This window comes from Mustela nigripes, chromosome 10, assembly GCF_022355385.1.
Source record: "Mustela nigripes isolate SB6536 chromosome 10, MUSNIG.SB6536, whole genome shotgun sequence".
Lineage (NCBI taxonomy): Eukaryota > Metazoa > Chordata > Mammalia > Carnivora > Mustelidae > Mustela > Mustela nigripes.
Genome location: NC_081566.1, coordinates 17251987 through 17264126, shown reverse-complemented (window position 1 = coordinate 17264126; position 12140 = coordinate 17251987). Strand labels below are relative to the sequence as shown.

General features: G+C 45.2%; 1 long non-coding RNA gene across 1 annotated transcript in view; it reads right to left on the bottom strand.

The window, feature by feature from the left end:
* Window positions 1-1418: 1418 nt before the first annotated feature.
* Window positions 1419-12140, bottom strand: part of LOC132026080 (uncharacterized) — a 129095-nt gene continuing 118373 nt past the window's right edge. Inside the window, exon 4 of the long non-coding RNA XR_009406762.1 lies at window positions 1419-1952. This is a non-coding gene — a long non-coding RNA (uncharacterized LOC132026080). The remainder of the gene's footprint in view (window positions 1953-12140) is intronic.

Genomic DNA, 12140 nt, shown 5'->3' with positions numbered 1-12140 from the left:
GGGTGTTCAAGGCTCAAGACTCACCGTCCTCTCTCAGAGCCAGAGCAGCAAGAGAGAACCTAGGACAGCCCCGGGCACAAACCTATACCCCATACTGCGCCCCCTAATGGTACTTCACACTGGGGCCTTGGCTTCAAAGAAAAGACCCTGGTTTAATAATTCAGCCTGCTCGAATGCCATTTAGTAGCCATGGCAACCAGTTCCCTGCCATCTAGTTGTAGGCAGGATGTGGTTGGAAGGAAAAAGAGAGGGAGAGAAGAAGGGAAAGGGAAAAGGAAAAGAAAGAAACCTAGCTCAGATTTCATCGAAACTTTCCCTGCATTCCCTCCAGTAAGCCTGATAGTGTGAAACCAGTGAAGATGGTCTCTCGGGCCTCTCCCTGTCTGCTTCCATCTCTGACTTCCCTTTCCCCCCATCTTGTCCCTCTCTAGCCCTTCCTCTCTCAAACCTACTGGAGCTGAGATCTAGGTTCCTGACTCGGCATTCAGACTAAATACCTTCATGACTCTGGCAAATGACTTTCTTTGCCTCCTTATCTGTAAAATTCCTTATCTGTAAAATTTCCTTATCTGTAAAATTCACTAGGGTTCCTTCCAGCTCTAACAATCCATGGGGCCCTGGCCTGCCTCTGTCTCTGTCATCTGTCCACCTCTCAGCCTTTCCTCTCTGTCCACCTGTCTCTGTTTCTCTGTCTCTTTGCCTCTTTGTTTCCTGTGCCTCTTTCTCTCTCTCCCTCTCTCCCCCGCCCCATTTTTCTCTCTCAGGAATACCATTTGCCATGAGGGTTCACCTGTGAAGCAGGGTTTTTTTTTTTTTTAACTAAATATTTCATTCTCAGGGCGCCTGGGTGCCTCAGTGGGTTAAAGCCTCTGCCTTCGACTCAGATCATGATCCCAGGGCCCTGGGATCAAGCCCCACATCAGACTCTCTGCTCAGCGGGGAGCCTGTTTCCCCCTCTCTCTCTGCCTGCCTCTCTGCCTACCTGTGATCTCTGTCAAAATAAATAAATAAAATCTCTAAAAAATATATTTCATTCCCTCTTGCTTGAAAGAGTACCATCACCCGCTTTTACCTAGCTAACTTTCCCCCCATACTTCGGGTGGCAGATGAGATATTAGTTTCTCTAAGAAAACTCCCTGCCACCTTTATCCACGCTCTGGGTTAGCCCCTGTTGTACCCCAGCTCCCTGCTGAGCAGGAAGCTGCAACTTCTACACAGGTGAGCTCACTAAGGGTCACAATAGTGCCTCCTTCATTGCTGTATCCCCAGTGGCCACTACTTGGATGGCATTTAACAAGTGGTGGTTGGAAGACTGAATAACAAAACAAAACAACAACAACAAAAACCTTCAAACGGCAGGTTTCTGAATCACTGGCTGTGAAAGACTCAACATACACCCCAAAAAGGGCACAGGGTGAGGAAGCCAGAGGGGGAGCCCATTCAAGTGTCAGCCTCCCCTGCACGACCGTGGATGGGGTGAAGGAGACCTCCTTCTCAAACTGTTTTGATGAGGTGGTGAGCCAACGCAATGGGCTCTTTCAGTCACTTTGGTGGGGGGTGCTCCATTAGGGAAACAGCTCCTGGAGGGACTGAAATGGGCTCCAGCAGGCGTGGGGAAAGTGAAAACGCCAAGGAGGTGGTCCCTTCGGCCCATCTCTGAGGGTGCCCTGTGCCACCATTTGGGCAAACTCAACAAGTTACTCAACCCATGCAGGAACAGAAGTTCCCTCCAAGGTGTCAGAGCTTTGGGCGGCTGCCTGACGTCAGATATCTTATAGTCTTTTAGCCTGACTCCTTTATAGGGAGCAGGGCCACGAGGACAGCAGACGGAAGTTGAGAGGGTGCCATCAGAGGTGCGTTGGCCATGGGCTGAGGAGTCCGGGAGGAGATGGGCAGTGTTTCAGGCCCCTGCCGGGAGATGCCAGTGTGGATTTCTGTCATCCAGGAAGTGGCTGTTTTCAAAGGAGAAAAGAAAAGATTCTTTTGATAGTCATTTCTTGATGGACAAACAAGACCTCTCCATTTGGGAACCCTTAAAGTGTTCCCAATGAATGAGGGGCAAGAATTCAGAAGAAAAGAGTTCCTTCTCAATGCTCCCTAGTGAATTCTCTTTCAGTCATTCATTACGTAAAGAAGAAGGGACAGAGCTGACAAACACACAAACATGGAAGCGCTCACACTCGTGTGCCCAGAGCTCCATTAGGCAGACAGCCTCAGGAACGGGGGTGAGGCTTTGCACAGCGTGCCATCCTCATTCACAGCTCAGAACCCCAGGTATGTCTCCTGAAGGCCGGCCTTCGTATGCTCTTCTCCCCAGGAATCCCTAATCCAGATGGACCTGCCTTACCCTCACAAGTCTGCCAAGTAACACACAATCTTCTTGATATCATGCACATACTGAATGACACATTTCATCAGCAGACTTCCATGAGTTCACCTCCCCACCTCCTCCCCAAGTGCCACATTCTCATACTCCTCCTGCCATAAGGAGGCTAGCCTCAGCTTCCAACACAGGGGAAGGTTTAAAGTAGAAAGAGCAGAAAGCTAGAAGAGAATAAAGAAAAAGCCAGCACGTACCCTGGGTGGGGGGAGGGGGAGACACTGTTTCCCAAACCTGAATTTGCATCCACACTAGATTACTGGAGCAGCCCAGCATGCATCCGTGCTGTTTCCCCATCCTGGGGGAATAACACCTCCCAGCTGGTGAAAAGTCCACCTCCTGTACACTTGCATGCAATAGAGATTTGATATGGGAAAAATAAGTTAAAAACCTTCCTGTATGCCCAAAGCACGCCACTACAGCACCCTCGACTAAATTGAAAAGGCACGTCCTCTCACCAGCTCCAAGTGCACCACCCAAACATTAGGACAAACCTACGCTCTTTCACCACCCGAGAGCAGAACCGGAAAGCATGTGGCAGCAAACGCCCATGCTAATTCCATTTGATACACACACAGAAACTGTCAAGGCATCACACAAACACACCCCACGTACAGAATAAGTCAAACATGAGCACAGGCATACATAGTCATATGTATACACTGCCCTCCAGGGCCATGCATGTAAGTGTGTGTGTGTGTGTGTGTGTGAGTGTTCTGCTTGGAGACTGGTGATGCTTTGGCTTATGAGGTTTCCATGGTTACCCTCTGTGGAGGGAACTGGGGTAATTGAACTCTTGGGGTTCACCATTCAACAGATGCAGCTTGTTCACTCCTGCCCGTTCCCTTGCTCACTGGCTTGCTGTATCTGCATTCCAGCACCATCCCTGTTTAGTTAGTTTCAAGTCAAATACATTGTAACAGAGTCTAACCTTTTTGGGGGGCTCTGGCTTTATCTCTGAGGGAGGGTATTGAAAACTCTGACTTTCAACATACAGGTTGCCCTGGAAAAGTCTCAGACTAAGCAATGTCTAGAGGCCGCCAAGGTCATATACACCCACCCTTTCTCCTCTGTGTAAGAAAGACAGCCACTCCAGAGTGGGTGAGAAAAGCCATATTTACTAATTCATTAAAAAAAAAAAAAAAAGAACTGTAAGAGAATAACATCTAAGGACCCAGACCAGCATTAACCACAGGAATGGGGGCAGGGTTCCAACACAGGTGCTTTCTTTCCAGAGCCCTTGACAAGAGGCCTCTCTAAAATGGTTATCTTATATAAATTTGGGACAAAATAATTTCTCAAGATAGTATTAGCCTCAGATATGGTTCTATCTATCTCTCTATCTATCAGAAACTGCCTAAATTGGATTGTCAAATAAAATACTTCAACACACTTCCATGCTAAGATCTCAGAACCAGGAGCCTATTGGGACTAATTCCCAGACTCTTCTTTAGACGTTGATGACCTAAAAGAGTAAAGAAGAAACACAATTTCATTTAATCAATGGAGTAACACAATAAGGTTCAATCGTGGAAAAGAAGAGGGAAACTCATTTGGTGGTAAATGGAAGCCAAATTCCTGTCTCAGCTCAGCCATTAACCAGCCTGGAGGCCCCAAGCAATGCTCTCAGCTATCCTCAGCCTGAGCATCTTAGGTTCCGATTCCTGGTTTCCAGAGGTCCCAAACGGCTTGCCACATATGGGAGAAACCCTTTGGCCTGATAATTCAACATGTGATATAGGGCAGAAAGGACCCAGCTCAACTGCTAAGGCAGCCCTGAATGGTACGTAAAGAGAGAAAAGAGTGCTTTTCCAAATGTCTCTACTCTATTATACTCTCTTATCTCCTCCATCTCTACCCTAAGTTTTCTCCTCCAACCCAGAATGGGCATTTTCTATGAATCAGTAAGAGGGAAGAGGAAAACTAAATGTATATGGACATAGTATGCTTTCAATTTGAATCTTACGACTTACAGAGCAAGACATGAAACTGTACACATTCATGGAGAAAAGAACAGTGAAACAATTAACTAGCGGGAAAGAAAAGACCCGGGAGGCAAGCAGCAGAGGTGGGACTATTCCTCCACACAGAAGAGAAAAGCAAGAAACAATGTAACCATTACCAGCTTCAATGGAATCCACATTGTCCATCCCCCTGCATTATGGGCTGATTTGTGTCCCCTCCCCAAATTCACATATTGAAGTCGTAACCCATAAAACCTCAGAATATGACTGTATTTGGAGAGGGCTGTGTTTTGACCTTTAAAGAGGTCATTAAGAGGAGGTCATTGAGGTCATTCGGCGGACCCTAATCGAATGCATCCAGTGTCCTTATAAAAAGAGACTCGGGGGGGGCACCTGCGAGGCTCAGTGGGTTAAGCCTCTGCCTTCGGTTCGGGTCATGATCTCAGGGTCCTGGGATCGAGCCCCACATTAGGCTCTCTGCTCAGCAGGGAGTCTGCTTCCCCCTCCCTCTCTCTGCCTGCCTCTCTGCCTACTTGTGATCTTTGACTGTCAAATAATTAAAAAAAAAAAAAGAGAGAGACTCGGACTCAGACACACACAGAGGGAAGACCGTGTGAACACAAGGGGAGAAGATGGCCTTCTACAAGGCATGGAGACAGGCCTCAGAAAAAACCAACACTGCCAATACCTTGATCTCAGACTTCCAGCCTCCAGAACTGTGAGAAAATACATTTCTGTTGTTTAAGCCACCCAGTCTGTGGTCCTTTGTTACAGCAGCCCGAGCAGACTCCTAACAAGCTGAGACCAAACAGCAGCAGGTGTGCTGAAGTGAGAGAGAACGGAGTGGCTCCCGGACGGCTCTCCAGACAGTAGGTTCTGGAGTCGGGCCACCTGGGGTTCCCTGCCCACTCACGGCCCACCAGCCAAATAACACGTGAGCTCTCTCGGCCTCAGTTTCCTCTACATAACTGGATAACAACAACAACGCCTTTCTTATAGAGCAATTGTAAGGATTCTGGGAGATATTGCCTGTCATGTATCAAAAACAGTGCCTGGAACATAGAAAATACTCAGCAAATATTACTAGAAAGACAGCCAAGTCATTTGTTTTTTTAAATTGAAGATTTGGGGGGTTTATTTTAGTTCTGTTTATTTGTTTTTCAGAAAGCTGGAATTGAGTCCAGTATCTGGGTTGGTCCAACCTGAAGACAAGAAAATGGATAAGATAACTTATCAGGCACCTCCTAGCTCTGAAATCACACAGAAATCTGAGAACCAACTTGCTACCTTTCAGGGAAGGCTTCAAAATTAATCCTTAAATCCCACTCATATAGATTACTTTAGAAAGGATCAGTAAGCCAGAAGTAGCCATCATCTTTCCCAACCTCACAGTGTGTGAACTGGAGCCATGAACGCTCTCAGTCTTCCTCCATAGCCCACTCAAGGCTTCTCGGGTTTTCATTTTCCATCCCTGTGAACTCATCGTCCCGGACAGATCCCTCTAGATCTCTCCACTCCAAGGATGATTTATTCTCCACTGTATGTTTAGATGTTTAGAATGGGGAGATGGGCAGGACTGAGGATTTAACTTAATGACACCAGAATAGCACAAGCAGGTTCATTTCCATGGGTCAGGTATGAATGGTGTTTATAGGATCCCGGGAACAGCAGGTGGTGCTCCCAGCAGCCTCCACCTGAGCCTCATGGACACTGACAATGAGTCACCAAAGGTCCCCCTCTTTCCATCGCCTGGACCACAGGCCACCTGGTTAATTGTCCACTTTGGGGACTTCGATTTAGTTGCTGCTGGTTCTGTCTACAATCTCTTTAGTCTCTTTTGCCATTAGGAAAAGTGGTAGGAAAGCCAGACCCACAGTCCCTGGGACGCTGGTAATACCAGATTTCCATGGACATTATCTGTCTAAGGAAGAGCCCAAGGCCAAAGTGGCAACATTCAGTTTCACATCTCCAGGGAATGTGCAAAACGATGTCCATTCAGAGAACCCAGCAGTACCCAAGTTTTCGAGGCCCAGGATCCTTGAGCAAAGAGCAAATGAGTCATCAGAGAGTTTAAAAAGTTCTTTCCCCAGGCCTGGAGGGGACACTTCCCTGGAGTCTGACAACAGGTCCATCTAACCAGATGATGCTTCCCTGCTTCCCTGGCAAGCGCCAGCCCTGTCTTTGCAGACAGGCACTCTTTTTTTTTTTTTTTTTTTTTAAGATTTTATTTATTTATTTGACAGACAGAGATCACAAGCAGGCAGAGAGGCAGGCAGGGGGCGGGGGTGGAGAGCAGGCTCCCCGCTAAGCAGAGAGCCCGATGCGGGGCTCGATCCCAGGGCTCCAGGATCATGACCTGAGTCAAAGGCAGAGGCCCCAACCCACTGAGCCACCCAGGCGTCCCCAGGCAGGCACTCTTAAAATATTGTTACATGCAAAGGCAGCAATTAGAATCTATGGCTTTCCAGGTTCATGGAAGTGAGGGGCAGGAGAGAGAGGAAGAAAAGAGAAGACAATAAAGGCATAAAATCTTTGTACAAGGGAAGACCTCCTTACTTGTTAATGTACAACACAAATAGCACCTTGCTTTCCTCACCACGCTGGTATCAATGGCACTGACATATTTTCAAAGAGCTTTTATGGGAAGGAAAAAAGGAAAGCACAAATATTTGACAAGTGACTCCTGCTCCGCGTCCACTGGAAACTGGTAGTTCCTGAGACACCCATTCGTTTTTTCTTCCAGGAATATATTTGATTAGGCCAATCATCATAATAGGAAGGTTTGGACAACTTCCCATCAAATCTTCAACCTGATGAACTTAACTACTCTTAATGCTTCGTGTAACTGGAGTCCCACAAGATTTGCCTTTATATCTGGCTTACTTTACTTAGTGTAATGTCCTCGAGGTTTATTCATTTGTAGTATGTGTTAGAATTTTCTTCTTTTTTAAGACTAACATTCCAATGTACATTATACCACATTTTGTTTGTATAATTACATTCATCTGGTAAAGGCCTTTTGGGTTGTCCTCCGCCCCTTTGGCTATTGTGAACGATGCTGCCAAGAACACTGATTTGAGTCTCTGCTTTTAATTCTTTTGGATGTACACCTAGGAGTGAAATTCTGGATCCAGTGGCAATTCTATGTTTAACTTTTTGAGAACCCACCAAACTGTTACCGCATCCTCTTTTAAAAGTTTCTCATCTGCAGAAAAACCCTTCCCAGGGACATAAATAACATCATGATTCCAAGATTACCAAACCGGGTCTGCCTCAACGTCCTCAGTCCTTTGCCCCTCCCCTGTTCACACCCTCTGCTGGGTAGCTTGGTGGCTCCTCCCACAAGAAGGCAGGGTACTCGTCCCCCCTTGACATTGGCTCAGCCATGTAACTTGCTTTGGCCAATGAGATTCCAGCAGACCTGCTTCAGGCCAGCGCTTAAGATGTGCTCACACCGGAGGGTTGCCTCTCTGCTACCACTGGGAGGAGAACAGGCCTAGTTTGTCCCACTGGTCGCAGGAGGAACAGAAGAGACACGTGATGTAGAGCTCGCCCAGCTTCTGCAACCGAAAGCAAAGCTGGCTTAACTGATCTGCTGTTCTTTGAGAAGAAACAGTTCTGAGTTGGGGAGGGTGGCTGATGACAATGTTATTATGGAAGTAGCTGCCAGTACAGGCACAGGCCCATTTATTCCTTATCCTAAATGTAGGTGAGACAGAAAATTCTGGAGAATTGGTAATCAGAATAAGAATCTTATTGGCCAATAAATAAATAAATAAATAAATAAATAAAAATAAAAAAGGAATCTCATTGGCTCCAAGACTTTTTTTTTTTTTTTTTAAATATTCCCTAATCTGAATTAAAAGCCAGGCATGTCCTTGTCTTCCAGCTCTCTAGGACTGCTGGCCAGGTCCTCTCAGTCTCTATCTCGTTTTGCCATCAGGCCTTGTTAGTACCAAACCCAGCCTGTGAAAGAATCTTAACAAAGCATGAAATAGAATGTTCTGAATGGAAAACATCAAGTCCCTTGATGTTCTGAAGGGAAAAACATCAAGTCGCTCTTTGGAGGGCTGTGGTTCTTTGCTGCTACTGTTCAACAGATCTTCACAGATGGCGGGGGTAGCGGGTTCCTGCTCAAGATGGACCCCACAAGGACCCTACAAGGACCCCCAAGGCAGTCACGGCTCAGCAGAGTCCATTTAGAATCTGAGCTCAGCTGGACAGTTTCAGAAACTCAGTTTCAGGGTGTGGTGTGTCACATAAACCAAAGTCCCAGAGACTAAAACTCTGGAATGCCAGTTTATTAATTCATACAGGAGGTTGTACTTTCTGGGGCCTGGAGAAATGTATACAAATTCTGTAGCCACATACCTCCTTCTTGCTATCAGGGTATCTGCAAGGCCAAATTAGTCATCAGAGGCTGCTTGGTGAGCACAGAATCATAACAAAGGAAGGAGGACAGTGTTGGTACATTTTATCCAGGGCATGGAATAGCCGAGTAAGTGCCCCTGTCCAAAATTGGAGCTTCATTCTAGGGAGTAAATATTGGCATAGTGTTGTCTATCTTAGGAGCTAACCATCTAGCCAAATCAGTATTATCTTCACTAAAAAAAATTTTTTTTCATTTACTTAAGAAATAAAGCATAAGATTTAAGCATAAAGACACCTCTGCAGTTTTAAAACTAGGACAAATATCTTGTCACCTTTATCAAATCCCACTGATTCTACCTTTTAAATGTCTCTGGAATTCAAGTCCTCTGTCATGTCTGAGGCCAGGCCACCTTCATCTTGCCTAGACAACTCCACCAGCCTCTCCCTGGTGTCCCTGGTGTCCTTCTGTCCCCTCTACTTCATATTGGACCACACTGCGCGTTGCATCCCCAGACTGGTTGTTCTAAATCACAGTCTGGGTTACACACTTGTTTAAAATCCTCCAAGTTATGAATGGATGAACAAAATGTGGTATACATATACAATGGATTATTATTCAACCTTAAAAAATAGAAAGAAAGCATAATGCTTTATACAGACATATCACATTATTATTTTCCTTATTGTTATTATTATATGTTTATAATAAGAAGTGTGGGAATGTGGGTAGTGCCACGCATGTAGAAGCCTACTGAATAGTCTGTAGAAACTCAAGATTCTCATCCCAGTTTTGCCATCCAATGACGGTGGGACACTGGGAAACTGACTATAGCCCTCTGGGCCTTGGTTTTCTCATGTGTAAGGTGACATATGAGAGCTGAACCAGTTGAGCATCAACAACATGATGACTTGAGTCTATGCAGAATGGACAATAAGTGTTGGGATTTCCAAGGAAGGAGAAATCAGTGAGATTTTTTTTACAAGACCGATCAGGAGGAAAAGTACAGGGAATAAAACAAAGCCACAGCACTCCTCGTAAAACAATTTGAAGAGTAGATCCTGTTGGGTCAGAAAGCAAATTGATGGATGCAGAATGTCCAAAAACTACTGCAACAATGTAACTATACAATGTAATAGTAGTTGCTGATCTGAAGGCAGCCTGCTCAGAAAATCCCCTGGAGTGGCCAAGGAAGCCTTTCGGATTAGAAAAGTCAAATTGACAGTGAACAGGATGAGAACAAAACGCGGCTCTTTTTCTGTGCTATGTACTTACTTACTTTATTGATGTTAAATTTTAACTTCAATTAAAGTGTCAGGATCATGACCCAAGATTGAATTTCGTTCAGTCCCTAAGCTGTCGAGAAATAGCCATGCTTACCTCCTTGATGATTCTCATCTTGGCTTTAAGCCCCTTGCCTTAAGTTGAAACCTTCAGATACACAGGTCCATTATTTACTTACTTATTTTAAAGCTTCACTTCTAATATCCTGCACTGCATACTCAGTCTCCTGAACGGGGAAAATTGCCCTGTCCTTCCTGCTGAGTTCTCAGCATGGTTTTAAGGCCACCTACTGTGAAATTTACTGACATTCTGCCGCAAGCCCAGAACTCTGAGCTGTCAAAATTGGTTGCTGACTTCAGGCTCAATTCAACTGTACATTGACAATATATCCTACATTAGGCACTGTTAGGGGGATCAGTTGTTCAGACCCAGCCTTCAAAATTATTACAGACTGGAAGAAAAGTCAGGATTTATACTTATGAAATTATGAGAAGACAACACAAAGCAATCCAATCTACAGATACTCTTTTCTTTAAAAGCCTTGAGAAAGAATGAGATTTGTGACAATTAGAGAAGGCTTTAGGGGAAAAAAAAAAAAAAGTGGGACATGAAAGAAACCATAACACAGCACCAATGTCATACAAAAAGCAGAAAATAGGTGCCGATCCAGTGACTGCATTTCTCAAGAGTCAAGAAACGGAGCCCCATCCCTGATCCCCTTTCCCTGTGCTGTTGTAGACACAATATTCCCAGATGGAGGCAAGACGGGTCTCTTACTGCCAGACCGAGGGGGAGCCTCACACGCGGGAGTTTAAAGAGATTTTGTTCGTACTGATGATTCTACATCTGCTCTGCAAATTGGGATGCTTGCTGCGCACAGGCCCATGGACTTGGAGGCAAGAGGATACTGTCCCAGTTCCATCTAGCTCCGTGGCTATCAAAGGCCACGATGAGGCTCAGAACGTAAGGGGCAGGAAATACTCTTACAGAGACTTGTTAAATAGTGAACAGTCTCAGTGCGGAGAAGCAGGCTTTGCCGTAGAGGGAGTGCAGAAATCACTATTGAGAGACTCTTAGGACCCAAACTTATCCCCACTGGGCCTGCCCCAGGTTATATTCCCTTTGAGAGACTTTTCAAGGACTAAAAGAAGTGCTACTTCCAGTGTGGAGTTAAACACTTACTATGCCAAAGAACAGCTATAAACCCCGGGAAGAAGTACAACAGAAACTCAGGGAATTCTCAAGACTGAGAGAAGGTCAGACTGCTTAGAGATGAGTTAAAACTGGAGCAAGTGACCAGTATGGAATGAGCTCCCTGCTTATTGTGGCTTTGCCCTGCAGGAAACCACAGTTGCAGCAATACTGGTGTGGGCTGGCTTAAATTCTGGAAGCAGGTCCAGTATCTTTCTGATTGTCGAAACCATGCCAAGGTGCCAGGACAACCAGAGCTGCCAGAAAGTAAGGGGGAACCTCAAAAAAAAAGAGCGGGGGTAAGGAGACTCTGAAATTCTATGTACAAACCCAGCCCAAGTCTCTGGCCAACCCTTGAGCCATGCAAACGTGGAACAAATGGAAAGTAGATTGTAATTATGGCTTATAGAGCTGAGGTAAGATCTGAACCACCACGTAGCATAGGCATGAGAGCTGGCAATCTGAGTCTTAACCGAGTTAATCGTCTGATAAACAAAACATCAGCGCTTCTTGGAGAAATATAACAATGCAGAGTTTCTGCAGTATAACATTCACGATGTCCAGGGTACAACCCCAGAGTATTCAACAAAGAAAGACTCAGGACAATATGACCTATTCTTGAAGAAAATGGTAATCAACCTATGCCAACCCTGAGATGATCCAGATGTTAGAATTCTCAAAGACTTTAAAGCATCAAGTATAAATATTCTCAGGCAGGTAAAGGAAATACACTTGTATCTCTATGATGAAATAGACATGATTCTCTTTGTAGAAAAGCTCTCAGGAAACTACAAAACACTTCCTAGAACTAATAAATAAAATATAACAAGGTTGCAGGTTACAAGGGCAATTTACAAAAATTAATTCTTTTTTTTTTTTTTAAAGATTTTATTTATTAATTTGACAGAGAGAAATCACAAGTAGACGGAGAGGCAGGCAGAGAGAGAGAGAG